The sequence below is a fragment of the Bubalus bubalis genome, chromosome 1 (genome assembly GCF_019923935.1).
Source record: "Bubalus bubalis isolate 160015118507 breed Murrah chromosome 1, NDDB_SH_1, whole genome shotgun sequence".
Taxonomy (NCBI): Eukaryota; Metazoa; Chordata; class Mammalia; order Artiodactyla; family Bovidae; genus Bubalus; species Bubalus bubalis.
The window spans coordinates 135,569,468-135,588,922 of NC_059157.1; the positions used below are offsets into that span (position 1 = coordinate 135,569,468).

Consider the following 19,455-nt stretch of genomic DNA (forward strand, 5'->3'; position numbering starts at 1 on the left):
ACTATAGTGGATATTGTTGACCCTCTTTTCAGGTGCCTGCTTGTCCATGGATCTCTTCTAGCCTTGTTATCTGTTGCTTTCGCCTTGTTTTAATGCTTTACTGAAGAAATGAGGGCGACATAAGTGCCACAATGCTAGGCGTCAGTTTTCTTAGTCCATTCGCTGTCCTCCTCCATAGGTGAGCCCCTGTTGGCAGGCAGACTTCTCAGGCAGGAGCCTGACACCATCCTGCCTCCTGACTTTCCCTGGTCCCACTCCTCCGAATCCAAACTGGTTTCCCCTCTCCAACGCCTCTGGAGAGAGCCAAACTCAATTAATATCATAATCTCCCTTGAGCAAGGGACTCTGCCTGCAGTGAAGCCAGATATTTTCTAGGTTAAACAGAATATTTAACATCTCATTAGGAACCTTCTACATTTGGAATAAGTCTACTAGCTCAGGCAGTCCTCCCAATTATAGGTAAGTTGTTGTCTTTCAGATGGCTCAGATGGTAAAGAATCCACCTGCAATGCGGGAGACCTGGGTTTGATCCCTGGGTTGGGAAGATCCCCTGGAAAAGGGAAAGGCTACCCATTCCAGTATTCTGGCCTGGAGAATTCCATGGACTGTATAGTCTGTGGGGTCACAAAGAGTCAGACATGACTGTTTCACTGGTTGACCACAAAGGCTCATCCGTATTTGCCAAGCTTTCCAGAAGAATATATATTTCAGTATCCACTCTAGATTGCCAAAATCCTCTTTCTCTCACTCCAGCTCTGACAATGCTGAGTTTCAGTTACTGTTTCCTGAGATTGGAAGGAGTGATTTTATTTTAAGAGTCAGTTTATTCAGTTTGTGATTCTAATAGTTCTGTTGTCCAGGACTGTGGTTGTGTGGTGATGGTTACTAGGACTTAGAATACTGCCACACAGGCAGTTCTTGCTTCCATCACATTCCTTTGCAGCAGACTAAAGCCATGAAACTCAAGGCATCTGTTTATGGAATTCAGAAGCTGGACTCTGCTGGACAATGAAAAGCTCACTGGATATTTCTTGTGTGACTGTGCTGTGACAACTGTGTGACTTTCAATGTTAGGTTTCCTTAAGACTTTTCTAATGCCTATACTTTATGACTATATTGGTAAGCAATATTTCATTTGTCCCAATCTCTTGACATTTTCTGCAGAGATGACCATAGATTATGTGCAATGAGATTCTTGGGTTCTGCTGTCTTGCATTTTATAGTAAGAGAATCTTGTGAAACTTGTAAAAAAAAAAAAACCAAACACTTCAGAAATTGATAAATAGGTCATTGATTTCTGGCTTCCCAGTGAAGTTAAAAGTGTTCTGATGGCGTCAATAAATGGTTGTGTGAGAAATTGTGATTGTAGATGTACTTTTAGATACCTGTGATCATGTTGGGTATTGTAGAAAGACTTTTGATTATTACTTGAAAAACATTGGATTAACTCACTGTAGTGTATATTATTCAGAGAAGGCAATGGCACCCCACTCCAGTACTCTTGCCTGGAAAATCCCATGGATGGAGGAGCCTGGTGGGCTGCAGTCCATGGGGTCGCTGAGGGTCGGAAACGACTGAGCGACTTCCCTTTCACTTTTCACTTTCATGCATTGGAGAAGGAAATGGCAACCCACTCCAGTGTTCTTGCCTGGAGAATCCCAGGGAGTGGGGGGAGCCTGGTGGGCTGCCGTCTATGGGGTCGCGCAGAGTAGGACACGACTGAAGCGACTTAGCAGCAGCAGCAGTGCATATTATTACATAACATTTATTTAACATTTGTTAGGGCCCCCATGTGGCTCAGCTGGTGAAGAACCTGCCTGCAATGTGGGAGACCTGGGTTCAATCCATGGGTTGGGAAGATCCCCTGGAAAAGAGAATATTTGTTATAAGATGAACCATGTGACAAAGGAGATAATTCTTTGCTTGATGTAAAGTTGCTCAGGAGAGTTGTTTTTCTTAAATAAAATAGGTAAATAGGGAATAGCTACATGGAAAACATAAGCGTTGGTTTAGTTTTATCTGCTAAGATTGACGAAAGTAATATGTATAGCATTAAGAACAACAGTTTCATTTCTGAATGTGTAGTGGGTTCCTTGCAGAGTGCCAAGCAATTTGCCTGTAGTTTCTTATTTAATCCTAGTAATGAATTTTAGAGATATGGGAGCAGGGACTCTAGTAAACTCCTGCTTCATGGGGATCACTGTCTACCTTTCCCTGGTAGCCTTTTCATGCTTTCAGAATCCATTGCTATAGTCAACAGTTACAATTTAATGAATGTTTAGCATTTATTGGATAAATAAGTATTTGGAGAAATGGCTTTTGATTGTTCAAGTGTAAATGGAGGGGGTAGTGTTTTTGAGACAAATTTTATTTGAAATTTGTATTTGAATTAAGCTTTGGGCCTCCTGGCAATCAAAACTAAGAGAAGCATAGTGAATGGTGAAAGTCTATTACTGCTTCTTTTTTTTTTGAGCAATTAGTGTATGCTAAACTGTGTATTAATAGATTTAAACCCCAGTATAATATTATTATATGTAGATTACTCAGTATGTGCTAACATTTTCCTCAGTGTATTATATGTAAGGCATACAGACAAAATATGGGATGTCCTGTTAAATTTGAATTTCACATGGAAAATGAACAATTTTAGTATAAGTATGTAATTTTTTTTTCCCTGGAATTCAAATTAAATTGGGCATCCTGTCATTTTCTAAATCTGGCAACCCTAGTCATATGCATTGTCTTAGTTCTGTTCGGGCTGCTCTAATGAAATACCATAGACATAGACTTATGTCTATGATACTATAAATGGTGGCTTATAAATAACAGAAATTTATTTCTCATAGTTCTGGAGACTGAGGAATTCAAGATCAAGGTGCCAACAGATTCAGTGTCTGGTGAGGGCCTGCTTCCTGGTTTGTTCTGTGTTCTCACACAGTGGAAGTCTCCTTTATAAGGACACTAATCCTATCCGTGAACACTCCACTCTCATGACCTAATTACTTCCCCAAATCCCCACCTCTTAATACTCTCACATTAGGGGTTATGCTTTCAACATTTTGGGAGAAGGACACAAACATTCAGCCCATAGCAATTATCTTAATAATACAAAAATCCTGTGAAAGTGAAAGTTGTTCAGTCGTGTCCAACTCTTTGCAACACCATGGACGATACAGTCCATGGGATTCTCCAGGCCAGAATACTAGAGTGGGTAGCCATTCCCTTCTCCAGGGGAATCTTTCTGGCCCAGGAATCGAACTGGGGTCTCCTGCATTGCAGGTGAATTCTTTACCCAAGAGATGCATTTTATAAACGGCAGCATTGAGGCTTGAAAGGGTGTGTAGCTTGCCCAAGGCTCCACAACAAGTCAGTATGAACCAGGCTTTCAATCCAGGCAGATGGGTCTCAGGGAACGTCTTTAACTAAGTGCTGTCTCCCATATCTACCCCTATGGTGTAGGTATAATTATCCCCATTTTATACATCAGATGTTTGAGTTAGTGAAGTAAAGGAAGCCTGTTTCAAAGCCTGTAAGAGAGGCAGAGCTGTGACACAAACCCAGGAATGCCTGTCTCCAGATTCAGTGATTTAAAAAAAATTTTTTTATTTGGCTGTGCTGGGTCTTCATTGCTGCACATAGGCTTTCTCTAGTTGTGGTGAGCAGGGCTACTCTCTAGCTGTAGTGTGCAGGCTTTTCATTGCAGTGGTTTCCCTTGTTGCAGAGCAACAAGCTCTAGGGCATGCAGGCTTTAGTAGTTGCGATACGTGGGCTCAGTTGTTGCAGCTTGTGAGCTGTAGTACATGGGCTGAGTCCTGGTGGCACATGGACTTAGTTGCTCTCAAAGTCATGGCGTGTAGGATCTTCCTGGATCAGGATCAAACCCATGGCTCCTGCATTGGCAGGTGGATTCTTTACCACTGAGCCACCAGGGAAGTCCCCAGAGTCAGTGATTTTAATCTCTGTTTTTAAGGATAAAATAATGTAACTGGAATTTTGAAGTTTAGGGACTAATGAGGTTTTTGAGATACTAATATTTTCTTCCAGAATGATGTGAGACAGGATAATGAAAATAAAAAAGCCTGAGAAGGTCTAATGCTGTTTAGCATCAACAAATTATATATGGTGTTACTAAGATTCCTTTAATAGCAGAGACTTATTTCACTATTTATAATAGCATAAGTGCTGGCATTAGAATATTTCTATAGCTAGAGAGTCTGAACTGTAAAGAATTTGATTCATCTTTCAGCATCTTACCTTATGCCCATGTCAACTCACAGGCTTTATTCAACACTCACAGTATAGAGTGGAGAGGGCAATGGCACCCCACTCCAGTTCTCTTGACTGGAAAATCCCATGGACAGAGGAGCCTGGTAGGCTCCAGTCCATGGGGTTGCAAAGAGTTGGACATGACTGAACAACTTCACTTTCACTTTCCACTTTCATGCATTGGAGAAGGAAATGGCAACCCACTCCAGTATTCTTGCTTAGAGAATCCTAGGGACAGAGGAGTCTGGTGGGCTGCCGTCTATGGGGTCACACAGAGTCAGACACGACTGAAGTGACTTAGCAGCAGCAGCAGCAGCACAGTATAGAGATTTTCAACATGATAGCAGTCAAAATGTTTCCTGAATGTTGTCCTGTGTCCTTTATTTGATCCTTAGAATTAGCAATGACATGTTTCAATTGGAGAGAAATGTATGCAAGAGAGTCCTTTAATCTACTTATTTTCATTGTATCTAATCTGATTCTATTCCAACATGGTAACTCAGAAGAAATCTAAGAAATAATATGAACATAGGCTTGTCAATAAAGAGAATTTCTTAAATAAGCAAATCAGGCTATTTAAACTTTTAAAAATGTGTTCATTTGAATCAAACAAATCAAATGGATACATTTCCAATGATAGGCATAGAAATTGTTCTCTCACAGCTCAATTTGTCTCATCTCCCTGTTGTTTGAGGGAGTTGACCATTTGTGTGAAAATCAAGTAATTATATGCTCCAATGCTTTTTGAAAGAAAGGATGCAGGGGGAGAAAAAACAAGTGTGGGCCACCTATAGATAACAACACAGCTAGACTCTGATGGTTTGGAATGAACTGAAAATGTTACCATCTCACATTTCGCGGGTGACTTGGTGACCTTTGCATCTACTTTGAGTTCTGTATTTTAAGCTTGAGGATTATTCACTTCTATGGTATGGAAAATGTCTGTTTAAATACTTTTGAAGGGAATTATGTAATACCTTTCTTTGGGGACTCACAATGATCTTTAGTTATACAGAGTGTAAATGGATGTTTACTGCTAGCTGTACCATGGCTCATTTGACAACTGTAGTCCTTTACATGTTTTCACATGTTACATGCAAATAAGATGGTTACATTTATCGACTCATTTCATTCTAATAAATGAGATACATAGGGAAGGTTGTTTGTTTATAGTTGTTGATGCTGGAGGACAGTTTCCAAGATCACACAGTCAGAGTAATTTGGAACCAGGGCTGAGATTCAGTTCTTTGGTGTTTTCTTCATTATGTAAAGTTATTGCTATATGATTTTGCCAAGTGTGATTTGTTACAGAATTAGCCCAATTTGTTCTTAGGGTTTTCAGAAGTAAGTGTGAAATATGATAATTTTCTGAAAATTCCTGTTTGCTGCAGAATTGACTTGAAGCCAAAATATGAGGTGGATAATGTCTTATCATTTACCTTGTTTTTCTTTGCCCTTTGGGTACCCCTTCTCCTCATATAGTGTCAACTACTCTCATTCTGCTCCTTCTTTTATATCCAAAGACCCTTTCTACAAAATTTATCAAAACCTATTTTTCTGAGTGAATGTTCACATTGTGAAATGATCTTCCTTCCAAGAAAACTCAGGGCTTTCCCATGCAAGTTTCCTAGGCAGAAACAAGCCAACAAATTAATTCCCACTTATCTATAAATAACTATTTTCCTGGTCAGTGGTATAGACATTTAAAAAGAGAATATTTATACTTTGACTTTTACGTTGGTTGAGGACCTGCTATGTGACCAATATTGGGATAAAGATAGAATACACGGGGCCTCTGTTCAGCTCAGTGGCGCTGGGCGGAGTTGGGTACAGGAAATGAGGCTGAAAGATGGGCCGCGGGTACAGTGGGGACCGTTCCTGCCTCCTCGCAGGCTGCAGTGCAGGTTTGGGTCTCAGAAATGCAATTTTGAAATCTCATTCAGAAATGTCTTTGGCTTCTCTTCCTAGATAAGGACACTGTGTGACTCCTTGTTTTCACTGTTTATCTCTGCAAATCACTCCAGCTTTCTAACTCCAGAAATTACTTTCAGAAAGAAATGGAGCTTTTCCATTTTGTTGGTGAGAACTAGAGATGCTGCTTGAAAGGGCAGATCTGAAATGCTATTTGATTAAAGGGCATGGTATATTTTAAAACAATACTCAAACTATTTGGAAATTATCTTAAGGCACTTCTAAAAGCCTAAAAATTCCTTTTGCTGAAAAAAAAAATCAACTTACAATTTGCATGTCACAAAATTCAGGATCCAGGCATACAAGGCACATTGTTCAGGTGGGATCTGTTGGTCTGTAGTGCCTTCTCCTGGATTTCATTTTCAGCTTTTTTTAATGGAAAAATTCAAACACACATAAAACTGGAAAGAATAATTTACTGGTCCCCAGATTAACAGTTATTAATTCATTTATAAATCTTGTTTCATCTCCCCCCTACGCATTCCCAGATCATGAAGCCAATGCCAGACTTCATATCATTTCATCTGTAAATATATTAAAGGTGCTCATTTGTTTCTCACAAAACCAACTATCATATCATTTAAAATTGACAGTAACTCCTGAATATCATCACCTGGTCACTTCAAATTTCTGATTGTCTCATTAAAAATTTCTTGACAGTATCGTTGTTGGAATCTGGACCCAGGCCAGCTCCCCACACTATCACTGGTGACTAAGATGTCTCATCTTTCCGTACCTAGAGATCTCCCCCAGCTCTTTTTCTGTGTCATCTTTCTGTAGAAAACCCAGGTTACTAGTCCTGGAGGGTGTCCCCAGTCTGGGTTTTGCTGGTTACATCCACATGTTGTCCTTTTTTGAGTTCCCCTTTCTCCCCTGTTTCCAGCCTGGGGTCAGAATCTGCTGCTGTTGTTTGTTGGCCAGTTTTGTTTGGTGGGAGCATTTCATCTGTGGTGGTGGCTAGTCCACCTGCGGGCCACAGGTCTGGTTGTTTCCTTCTGTGACAATGACCATCGATAATAATGACCATCTGGCCCCATGACTTGATAAAGGTTGCACAGGCAGACCTCAGATGTAACAGGTTAGCTTCCAGACCATCTCGATAAAGCAAGTCACATGAACTTTCTGGTTTCCCAGTGCATATAAGAGTTATGTTTACATACACTGTAGTCTATTGAGTGTGCAATAGCATTATGAACTTAGGAGCTTGTAAGAAAATTCCACCTTTATTTTTACTGTCTTCACTTGTTTAAATATCATGAATAAATCTTTATGGGATTTGTAATCCTCAAGAAGTCTACTGGGAAAGAGTAAAAGCCTACATTCCCTAAAAAAAGAGAATACTTAAAAGGTAAGGTACAGTAAAAAGAAATTCAACATTTTGTCTTTTGTTTTCATTGTAGTTTGTTCTGGGATGAGTTCATTTTCATTTAATCTGCTTGGATTTGTAGGTTTTTCCTATATTTGAGAGTTCATGTCTTTCAATAATTATAGGAAGTTCTGAGTTATCTCTTTGAATATTATCTTCCCCATTTTTTTCTATTCTATTCTTCCCCATTTGTTGAATCATCTCAAAATATTAGCACATATTTTGTACACAGTAAGTGCTAGATTGTTGGTAACAATCATAATGATAATGATGATTAGTTTAGAAATATCTATATATTAGAGGTAAAAGATCAAGAACTTTGAAGTTACATTGACCTTGATTTAAATATAATAGCTTTGTGATTCTGGCTGTGTTATTTAGTCTCTTTTAACTGCAGTTTCCTTGAAGTAAAGTAAGTCAGAAAGAAAAACACCAATACAGTACATTAACGCATATATATGGAATTTAGACGGAGAAGGCAATGGCAACCCACTCCAGTACTCTTGCCTGGAGAATCCCAGGGACAGCAGAGCCTGGTGGGCTGCTGTCTATGGGGTTACACAGAGTTTGACATGACTGAAGCGACTTAGCCGCATGGAATTTAGAAAGATGGTAATGATGACCCTATATGTGAGACAGCAAAAGAGACACAGATGTACAGAACAGACATTTGGACTCTCTGGGAGAAGATGAGGGTGGGATGATTTGAGAGAATAGCATTGAAACATGTATATTATCATATGTGAAATAGATCGCCTGTCCAGGTGCGATGCACGAGACAAGGGCGCTCAGCGCCAGTGCACGGCGGTGACCCTGAGGGATGGGATGGGAAGGGAGATGGGAGACACATGTACACCCATGGCTGATTCATGTGAATGTATGGCAAAAACCACTACAGTATTGTAAAGTAATTAGCTTCCAATTAAAATGAATACATTAATTTACAAAAAAATAACAATAATAAAATAACACTTAACTCCCAGAGCTTTAAATGATCTGATAATTAGTGGGTTCTCAGTAAACATTCATTTCCATTTCTTTACCAGATTTGTTTTTAAAACATCAAGCCACACTAATTCTTTGTTGTTTTTCAGTCGATAAGTTGTGCCTGACTCTGCGACCCAATGGACTGCAGCATGCCAGGCTCCCTTGTCCTTCACTGTCTCCCAGAGTTTACTAGGATTCAGGTCCAATGAGTTGGTCATGCTATCTAATCATCTCATTCTCTACCATCCCCTTCTCCTTTTGCCTTCAATCTTTCCCAGCAGCATGGTCTTTTCCAATGAATCAGCTCTTCACATCACTTGGCCAAAGTACTGGGGCTTCAGCATCAGTCCTTCCAATGACCCTGATTCTTAGGAGGAAGAAATAACCATGTTTTGGTCTTAGAAGGCTGTTTGGTCTTAGAGTCTGTTTAAGAATATGCGGGATTCAGTTTTGGGGAATTTTAAGTATGGGCTATGGTAGGAACAAAGGTTTTGAGTAGGATAATATAATGAATGAGCAGAACCATTTGACTAAAGGGAAGGGGTCATGTAGATGCACTATGGGAGTTACAATTAGAAAAGAAAAATGGTACCAGATGAAGGATCACTAGCCTGTTATGGCAGGAGGGTGGGCTTTATCCTGTAAGTGAAGATTTTTGAGAAGGGAGCAGTAAGATTATGTTCGAGAAAGTCAATGTAATGGCTGTTTATACATGGGACAACAGAAAAATAAGGCAGTTATTTCCATGACTTAGGAATAAGATATAAAGGATTTGGATTAGCATATTGGCAATGGTACTAAAATGGAGGAGATTAAGGCCAAATACACAGGTAGGAGAGAGAGAATTTGGTGACTGAATGGAAGGGTGAAGCAAAAGGAAAAAACTAAAAGAGAATCCAAGATATTGAGTCAGGATGTAAATCAAGCAGAATGGAAGGTTTGAGTTTAGGAGTGGGCAACAGATTTAAAGTATGTGAACTATGTGATGGACAGCTGATTGGGTCTAGGTAGCTTTGTTGGTTATCTGGACATATTTGTAGATTCTCAAACCATATATTCTATCTGCCCTCCCTCATATCCTTTCCTCTACTCTTTGCTAGCTGGTTTGTGCTTATTTCTCAAAAGTCAATTTAGAAGCCACGATAAAATCTTTTATGCACCTATTTCCCAGCCAATGCTATATGTGCCTCTTGTGTTATTCAGTGAAGTCCTAATTAAAGCTCCACCAGAATACTCATCACCTATATTAGAATTATTTGTTGCCTTTTTCCCTCAGCAGAATGGGAATGCCCTAGTACCAAGCAGAGTGCATATATGGCCCATCAGACAAGATCAGTCGCTCAGTCGTGTCCGACTCTTTGCGACCCCATGAATCACAGCACACCAGGCCTCCCTGTCCATCACCAACTCCCGGAGTTCACTCAGACTCACGTCCATCAAGTCAGTGATGCCATCCAGCCATCTCATCCTCTGTCGTCCCCTTCTCCTCTTGCCCCCAATCCCTCCCAGCATCAGAGTCTTTTCCAGTGAGTCAACTCTTCGCATGAGGTGGCCAAAGTACTGGAGTTTCAGCTTTAGCATCATTAGAAGGCAGTTAATAAATTGCTTATTGAATGATGAATTATTTAAGTAGAAATATCCAGCAAACTGTCAAAAATATGAGCAGTCAGGAACTTATTTTTCTTCTTCCTTCTGAATTCATAGTGGGTATAAACATAGGGCTCTATATTTGAATATTTGTTCTGAAGTGTCGATTTTTCTGATTGCTTCTTTGACTTAAAACTAGGCCTACAATTTTGGCAGCCCTTCTGAAAAAGACTCTGTGCTTAATCAAAACTTGTTTGAACAGTTGTCTGGATGGAGGGCATTTTAATTCTTTTCCATTGCTTTCTACCTCCAGGAATCAATGGAGCAGCAAGAGAGCAGCTTTTCTGGCATTCTCACTGCTCCTTGAGGTACAAACCAATTTTCAGACTTCAACATATCCCAGCAAATAATTGTTTGGTGCAGAAATAAAGCTCTTTATTGCAGCAATAGTGATGGGATACCAGTAGGACAATAAAAAAGGAAGTCTTAATGCATCTGATGTGAGGGCATCAAGCTGGCAGGACTCCTGGAGGTAGTGAACAGAGCCTGGGCAGAACTGCCTGTAGGTCCAAGTGCAATCATAAATGATTTCCATAAATAGTGCGTCTTTGCTGTCCTGTGTGCTGTGCTGAAAGAAAAAGGGAAGAGGCTGCTATTCCTAGAGGGAAATGGACTTCTTTTTATGTTGCTAACAAAGAGAAGCCCAGTGGCAGTGCACACTGTGGCATTTGCTTTGGGTTTTAAAGACATGTAGCTCTACCTCGTTGGAAAAATTGAAAATCTATATGGCAATTGCCTGTGGCACACGTGAGGCAAGTTATCCTAGCTCATTAATGATGTGACCAAGAAAAAAAGAAAACCTCCTCGCCGCCATCTAGGCAAAACAATATATGGGCCAAAGGGCAACGTTGCAAAACAAACAAATGGATTGGGAGCCAGGAGCCTGAGATAAAACAGAATATGGGCTTTAGAAATGGACTTGGATGGTGACATTCTGTGTTCTGGTTTTCTTACTTAACAGTGATGAACAATACAGCTCTTTCCATGGGATCGTGAGGGTTAAGCCAGAAATTATGTTCAACAGAGAATATATTTTTGGCAAAAATGGCATATTTCTCAATACCTACTGAAGTTTAGGGCTTCCCAGGTGGCACTGGTGGTAAAGAACCTGCCTGCCAAGGCAGGAAACATAAGAGATGTGGGTTTTATCCCTAGATCAGGAAGATGCCCTGGAGGAGGGCATGGCAACCCATTCCAGTTTTCTTGCCTGAAGAGTCCCTTGGACAGAGGTGCCTGACAGGCTACAGTCCAGAGGTCTCAAAGAATCAGACATGACTGAAGTGACTTAGCACACTGAGGTTTAAGTAGGATACTTGGAGGAATACTGAGTGAAGGTGTCAAAAACAATAAAAGGTGTAAGTCTCTTTGTTTTAACAGAAATGACTAGTGTGACCCAAGTGTGTGTGTCCTTTGCAAGTAGGAAAACAAATTTGAAAACTGCATTTGTAGCAGCCTGAATCTTTTGTTCTCTGCCTATCCCCAGCCTAGACTCTGTGTGTGTGTGTGCGTGCACACGCACACACGCGTGCGAGTACATGCTCCGTCTCTATCCCATAATATTTCACTGAAAGAGACTGGGGAATGATGATTTGAAAGTTTGTAGAACCTGCCAACCTAAGAATGCTAGGAAATCAGCAACTTGCTGTACTTTTTGTGTCTGTGCCCCCTTTTCTCTATACTTTAGGGGAATTTTTGAAAGAGATGGAACACCACCAAATCTGACAGGTGGAACGCAACCAAATCTGATAATCACAAAGAATACTTTAGTGACTGCTTGATGGTTTTAAGGAGAGCTGTGGTTTTTAGCTAGCCAGATTAGCTGAGTTTGTAAGTTCAAACTTAGTGTTAAAAAGTGAGATCAATAGGATATCTCTGGAAACTATATGGGGACCAGGTATCCATGAGTGTCTTATAGAAATGACTGGTGCATGGCTGGGAGGTCCAGGCAGCAGGTAGTATTAAAATACTATACAAAGAATTAGGGGTTTTGAGTGACTTCATTTTCACTTTTCACTTTCATGCATTGGAGAAGGCAGTGGCAACCCACTCCAGTGTTCTTGCTTGGAGAATCCCAGGGATGGGGGAGCCTGGTGGGCTGCCGTCTCTGGGGTCACACAGAGTCGGAAACGACTGAAGTGACTTAGCAGCAGCAGCAGCTGGCTCAGTGGTAAAAAAATTTGCCAAACCGATGCAGAAGACCCAGGAAATGCAGGTTCCATCCCTGGGTCGGGAGGATCCCCTGCAGTAGGAAATGGCAACCCACTCCAGTGTTCTTGCCTGGAAAATTCCATGGAAAAGGAGCCTGGTGGGTTATAGTCCAGGAATTTCAAAGAGCTGGACATGATTGAGCATGCACACAGAAAGAATTAGAATCTAGACATGGCAAAGGACAGCATGTGGAGAGAAATAGAAGAAAGGGGCACTGAGATACTACAATTCAAAATTCAGCATTATGACTGGTAAAAGACGGCAGGACTGACAGGAAATAGAACCCTACCTGCCATACAGAATGATGGGGAGAGGCCTATCCAGGTACCAAGGCAGGGAATTAGGGAAAGGACAAATTTTGCAAACAAAGGAGGGACCTCATAGTAAAGCAAAGACATCAGTATTTAAGAGAAAAACAAACATAAATAGTTTGACTCCTTAGTAGCTGATAGTTTATTTATCATATCTGAGGCATATTTTCCTTATTTGTAAACTGGTAAATATTAACATCCACTTTGCAAGGGTTATAAAGATAAAATAAGTTCAAAATGCAAAAACATTTGTTATTTTTTATAGAACACAGTAGGGCTTAAAATGGTAGCCATTGTGACTGTATTTTGCTATTGAAAAAAACAATGTTAAATCCTGGAATAAAGATGGTGGGCACCTTGTACTTCTCACTTGAATTTGGAGTAACATTCTCTGGAGAAGCTCCTTTGAACCAATAGGCTTAAAATTTCAGTGTCTCCTCTGAAAGCAGGTTTTTCTGAGGCAGAGTTGGCGCTCCTCTGAAGCAGCCTTCTATTCTTTAAGATGAAAGAAGCATTGAATTCAGATAACACAGTCGGACATGTCTGTTTTTGATTGTTGATAAATATTTCATTTTACATTTTAAATTCATATGGGCCACAAAATCATTGAAGATGAAAAAGAATTCAATACTAGGCCATTCCTTTGCAGGATCGCTTCTCAGAACACACTTGTTCCCGTTTTGTTCAATTGAGAAGGAGGCACCTTGGCAGCTGCCCACTGACCACTGCTTCACAGCTGTGGGGAGCGCGCTCTGTGGACGAGCTTCTCTCCCTCGGTCCCTGGATCTAAAATAGGCTCTCCTCTCCTTGTCCAAGATGAACTATAAAGCAATCATTGCTTACCTAGCTATGCTGCTACTGCTAAGTCGCTTCAGTCGTGTCCGACTCTGTGCGACCGCATGGACGGCAGCCCACCAGGCTCCGCCGTCCCTGGGATTCTGCTATAGGCTTGGCTTTTTAATCTCAAAAATATCATCTTTGAGTTACCAGTGCTATGTGTCTCCGTGTCTCGCATTTTAATAGAACCATGTGAAGCTGTTTTGTTATTTTTTTAAAAACATTTTATGGCAAAAAGTTGAAACATCTTGGAGTTCCTTACAGAGCAGGATTTTCATGTACATGTGAAATGACATTCGATTTGAAAATTTGAAAGTTTTGGGAACTGAAAATGACTGAGCGCACGTTTGTAAGATTGTATTACTGTCCCCAATGCTGTCAGTTTCTGGAGAGCTAAGGCCTCTTCTCTCTAAATTTCAATTATATTATTAGCAGTAGGCCATCTTCACAATAATTGGTACACTCACTTTATCTAATGGAGTATTTTTCATCTAATTGACTGGAAACTTATCATACAAATGTCAAAGCCAGATTTTCCTATAATAACCTATTATCTCTGCAGTTCTGGCTCAGTGCACCCACAAGAAATGGCATAATAATCATCTTTGGGAGAGTGAAGGACAGCAACTTAATTTCCCTGCCTCTGATGAGAATGACAGCTCCTTCAAAAGGAGAAACTTTTAATACATCCACTTGATCTTGCCACATTTGTCATTCACAAATCTGACTTCATTTTGCTCTAAATATGTGAGTGAATATTCTTGTTGGAAGACAGCATTTCAGAGACAGGAGGAAAGATTAAAAACAAAGAACAGGATTAGGAGTGTGAGCTCGGGATGCTGCTTTTAGATTAGATGATTTTGGGGCAAATCACCCCATCTCCCTGGTTCTTAAATATCAAATGAGAAGTTCAGCTAGGATATTGTTTCATAGACTTTGGTCATTTATGTATCTCTTCTTCAGGGCCTTTTACACATTTATGTATTGGCCGTCTACTTTTGTACATACTGTGTTTCATTGTGTCAAACAGTAAAACAACAAACGAATCAAACAAAAAACAAGCAAGCAAAACACCCAACTACCTATGGACATATATATACATGTATTTGAAAAATAAATCCAAAATAAGTAATAAACACATAACTACCACTAGCAATAAATGGAACCCTAAAAATAAATAAATAAATACCAATTTAAAGGAAGTATGCTTGTGGACCACCAGGGAAAAATTATGCCAGGAGCAATATTTCCATTATTATGCAGTTTACACAATTTAGGCAGTTTGTAATATGTACCACTAATAGAATAATGCATATTATAATTTGGGAAACATTGCCCTAGCTGATTTAGGGGGTCTTTTCCTGCTTCAGAAAGTCCATGATTAAATTATTTAAGACAATATGTTTCTGATGTACATTTCAGAAGAGCCACCCTGCCTCAGAAATCTTTCTAAATAATTTCCAAAGAAAGGGAGTATTCCTAGTCAAAAGATGTGATGTGACAGACTATCTTGTTCTCCAGAGGAACCAATGAAAACATGGAGACTCATGGGAATGTCAGAGTGAGAGATGGAACAGAAAAATCCTATTTCCTCCCTCAAATTAAGATAAAGATGTGAAGTACTATTTATGATATGCTTTTAAAACTGGCACTGCCTTTATCCATCTCACTACTATGCACCAGGTCATGTAGCTATGCCTGTATACAGAACACAGTTTGCACATGGTCTAAAAAGATGCCAACATTTCTCTAATCTGAGAAAAGATGAGAATGTGGAAAAGGGCTGTGATTATGTCTGGCTTCTCTGAGCCAAATAGGGTTGTCTTACCTCAGAAGAGCCTCTTCTAGGAAATAATCAGAGATAAAGTATAATAAACAAAGATTTATAAAGATGTTTACTGTTATGATGTTTGTAATAGTGTGAAAAAAACACTTAAATACCAAGCATGCAGGTTATATTTAAACAAATTGTAATATATCAATTTGGTGGAATATATGATCATTAAAATAGCATTTATGAAGATGTTAATAAAGTAGGGATAGGCATACGATATGCTGTAATATTGGGTAAAATCCTGTGATCAGAATTATCCAAACATCTTAGTACGGCCTACAAATTGACTCAAGCTCTAGTCTCTGCCTAACTTTCTTGTCATAGGCGAGAAGACACCTCATGTGGCACATGGTTCTTCAGCTGCGTTGAAATGCTGGTTATTCTCCAAACATAGCAAGTTCTCCTGAAAGTCCATGCTATTGACCATACTAGCTTTTTTAAAAAAACAAGACTAATCTAAAAAAATATTTAGATGGATATTGCATTAGAAGAAGAGGTAGAGTTGATAGAGAAAGGAAAAACCAGGTTTCTCCCTGGAGATGAGAAAGTAGGGCCTCTTATTTCAAAATTGCTGAGTGACTTTGGTATAATTTCTTTATCATTTCTCTGCCTTGTCAATTTAATTGTAAGTGGAATTACAGTACAGCAAGTGCTTTGATTAGGTCCCTAGCTTCTGGCTATATTGTTTATTAAATGCAGAAAGAGAGGGAAAAAAAGCTGTAAAATCTATTGATCTCCACTACTAGAAATAAAGAAGCTTGTGTTGAAGAAAAGAACAGAAAGATTGTCTTCAGGGCCAAATGAGAAATTTTCCCTTTCTTTCTACTCTGCCTTCAACTGCAACTCATGACCCCTTCCTAGTCCAACCCTTTGAATATAGAAATTATTTAATACATGCACATAAAAAAAACATATTTTTTCCCTTGCTGTAGTGTAGTCAGTTGATTTTCAAATAATATCTTGATGATACATGCCTTTAGGCCTTATAAAGTTCTTGAAGATCAAAACAATAAAAGTGAAAGGAATTCTGGTAGGAATTTGCTGCATCAAGACTTAAAATAGAATGGACCTCTTTGGCATATTACAGAGTAGATGAACTATCACAGGCCTTCAGTTCAGATGGTATCTGAATCCCTCACAAGGTTGCTCCGAGGAGAGAATTACATAGACTGTGTAGGACTCTGGAAACTATAAGGCACTACATAAATGTTACATAGTTTCATAAATCCAGAGTCAAGGTAGAAAGAAAGAGGTTTCTAGATCTACATTACTATCACTTGGCATGATTTTATACTTTTTAGAAAACTTTCTCTTGAGTGATCAACAATCAGATTAAGGAGCACTTGGTCTGCTGTTTTGGAAAGGATACTACCTTCCAGAATAATTGATATAAAAACACTTCAGTCAGTTCAGTTCAGTCACTTAGTTGTGTCTGACTCTTTGCAACCCCATGGACTGCAGCACGCTAGGCTTCCCTGTCCGTCACCAACTCACAGAGCTTGCTCAAACTCATGTCCATCGAGTTGGTGATGCTATCCAACCATCTCATCCTTCTTCATCCCCTTCTCTTGCCTTCAGTCTTTCCCAGAATCAGGGTCTCTTCTAATGAGTCAGTTCTTTGCATCAGATGACCCAAGTATTGGAGCTTTAGCTTTAGCATCCGTCCATCCAGTGAATATTCAGGACTGATTTCCTTTAGGATGGACTGGTTGGATCTCCTTGCTGTCCAAGGGACTCTCAAGAGTCTTCTCCAACACCACAGTTCAAAAGCATCAATTCTTCGGCTCACAGCCTTCTTTATGGTCCAGCTCCACATCCATCCATGACTACTGGAAAAACCATAGCTTTGACTATATGGACCTTTGTTGGCAAAGTAATGTCTCTACTAACAGCAGAAAGTTAAATACTGAGAAATTCAACCCAGTTTTCGATGTCAAGTGTGGAGGAACAGTTTTGTCCAGCTGTAAATTTGGGTTGAAAAATCATAGGCAAACTGATGTTACAAAGAAATAAAAATCTGATTTCCCATTCACCATGATTTCTGTGTAACTAGGAAGGTTGTCTGGAGAAGGCAATGGCACCCCACTCTAGTACTCCTGCCTGGAAAATCCCATGGACGGAGGAGCCCGAAGGCTGCAGTCCATGGGGTTGCTGAGGGTCAGACACAACTGAGCAACTTCACTTTCACTCATTGGAGAAGGCAATGGCAACCCACTCCGGTGTTCTTTCCTGGAGAATCCCAGGGATGGGGGAGCCTGGTGGGCTGCGGTCTATGGGGTCACACAGAGTCAGACACGACTGAAGTGACTTAGCAGCAGCAGCAGGAAGGTTGTCTGGTTCAAAAATATCTCTTCTTTGCTCCTGGAGTATAGTAGTCCTCAAACAGGGGACAAAGCCTATCGTTCTACAGTTAAATGAATAACTTCATCTTCCCTGTACTTGCAGGCTTCCAGGGACTGTTACATTTTACTATAGTAAATAGCTATTTACTATTTGTACCATCATTTGTGTCATTACTTATCCTTACCCTTTCTAGATTTTTAACTCTTCAAGGTCAGAAAACCATATTTGTTTTCATCTTTCATTTCTAATAATGCTTATTTTAGCAGATGCTTGAATCGAACCAGGGTCTCTTGCATTGCAAGTGGATTCCTTACCACCTGAGCTACCAGGGAAGTTCCATCTGTTGAAAGAATGAATAAATGATTAAAATGCAATTAACCCCTATAGATAGGACAATTGACTTATACTTCCTCAAATTATTACACATTATTGATATCAGATTCTAAGGAAAGAGCTTTTTGAGTGGTAACTGGTAGACAGAGAACCATAGGCAGAGATTCTGAAAAGAGGAGAAAAGGTGTGTTACACATAAAAAGCAAAAAAGAAACAAAGGGAAGAGGAAAATTTACCTGTTCACAGCTTTCTCTACTGAAGATCCAGGCCAGAGACTTTTTGAAAACATACAGTGTAATTTACTGAGTAATAACAGAGCTAAATGTACTGGAGCTGTATTTAACAGAAAAGAAAAGGGATTGAAAGACTTTTCCCATATATTAAAAAATGCATTCATAATTGAAACAATTGAGGAAGAATTTGAGTATGTTCAATTTCGCAATTTATAGCACTTACTAGTGAAGCCACATGCTTTGACACATATATACATACTTGTATACTGCATGAATACAATTATTATTAGCTTAGTGTTTTATGCATGCTGTTTTGTTCATCACAATATTTAAAATTCCTTGGAGGCTGGACTTGCAGCAAGATTGTACTGTAAATTCATGCTTTGTTACTTCTCTTTGCTCCAAATACATATCTGTAATATGCAAAAATTTTACAATAAAAAAATTTAAAAGACAGAATTACATTTGTCATGATGATTCAGGTTAGGCTGCAGAAGAAAACACCACCAGAATCTTAGTGGCTTAAGACAGATAAAGGTTTATTTCTTGCTTGTGCTACATGTCCATTTTGAGCTGATGTGGGGTTTTGCTCATGATATCCTCACCTTGACTTGCAGGTGGATGGTAGGACCACTTGGGCCATTTCTAGGTGCTTTGCCAGTAAAAGAGAGAATGATGAGTTATACTAGCTCCTTGTACTGTCTATCTAGAAGAGACATGTGCCACACCCACTCTTCTTCATTCATCAAAGCAAATCACAAGGTCCACAGTAAAGAAATAAAAACCTATTAAGTTCCTAGAGTTCCTGGAAGAAAAAGTAGAAGTATTTGATATACTTTCTTTGAGTGATTTAAACTTTTGGGTTTGGAGACATCTTGAATACAGGTTATTTTTCCTCACTCTCTGTAGGCTTACATACTTCTGACTAAATGTTTTGCTACCCCATCTACCAGTTCTTCAAGGGACCCTTAAATAGATCTAATAGGATCCTTTACCTATGAAGATGAGATACCACTGATAGGGTCACCATGCTGTGCGTGTGTGTGTACTAAGTATAATTAATTGCTATTATAATAGCCATATTTAAATCAATACCCTCTGGAGACCAAGATAGAACAG

At 39.6% G+C, this 19,455-nt stretch overlaps 1 long non-coding RNA gene across 6 annotated transcripts in view; it reads left to right on the plus strand.

Moving 5' to 3' along the window:
* The window catches only part of LOC112585609, a 238,502-nt gene that overhangs the window by 93,231 nt on the left and 125,816 nt on the right, over nt 1–19,455 (plus strand). The window contains exon 4 of one of the 6 annotated variants that reach the window (XR_003110087.3): nt 13,406–15,884. The exons of the other annotated variants lie outside the window; for them this stretch is intronic. This is a non-coding gene — a long non-coding RNA (uncharacterized LOC112585609). Of the gene's footprint in view, nt 1–13,405; nt 15,885–19,455 lie in introns of those variants that run through there. 6 annotated transcript variants of the gene reach the window in all.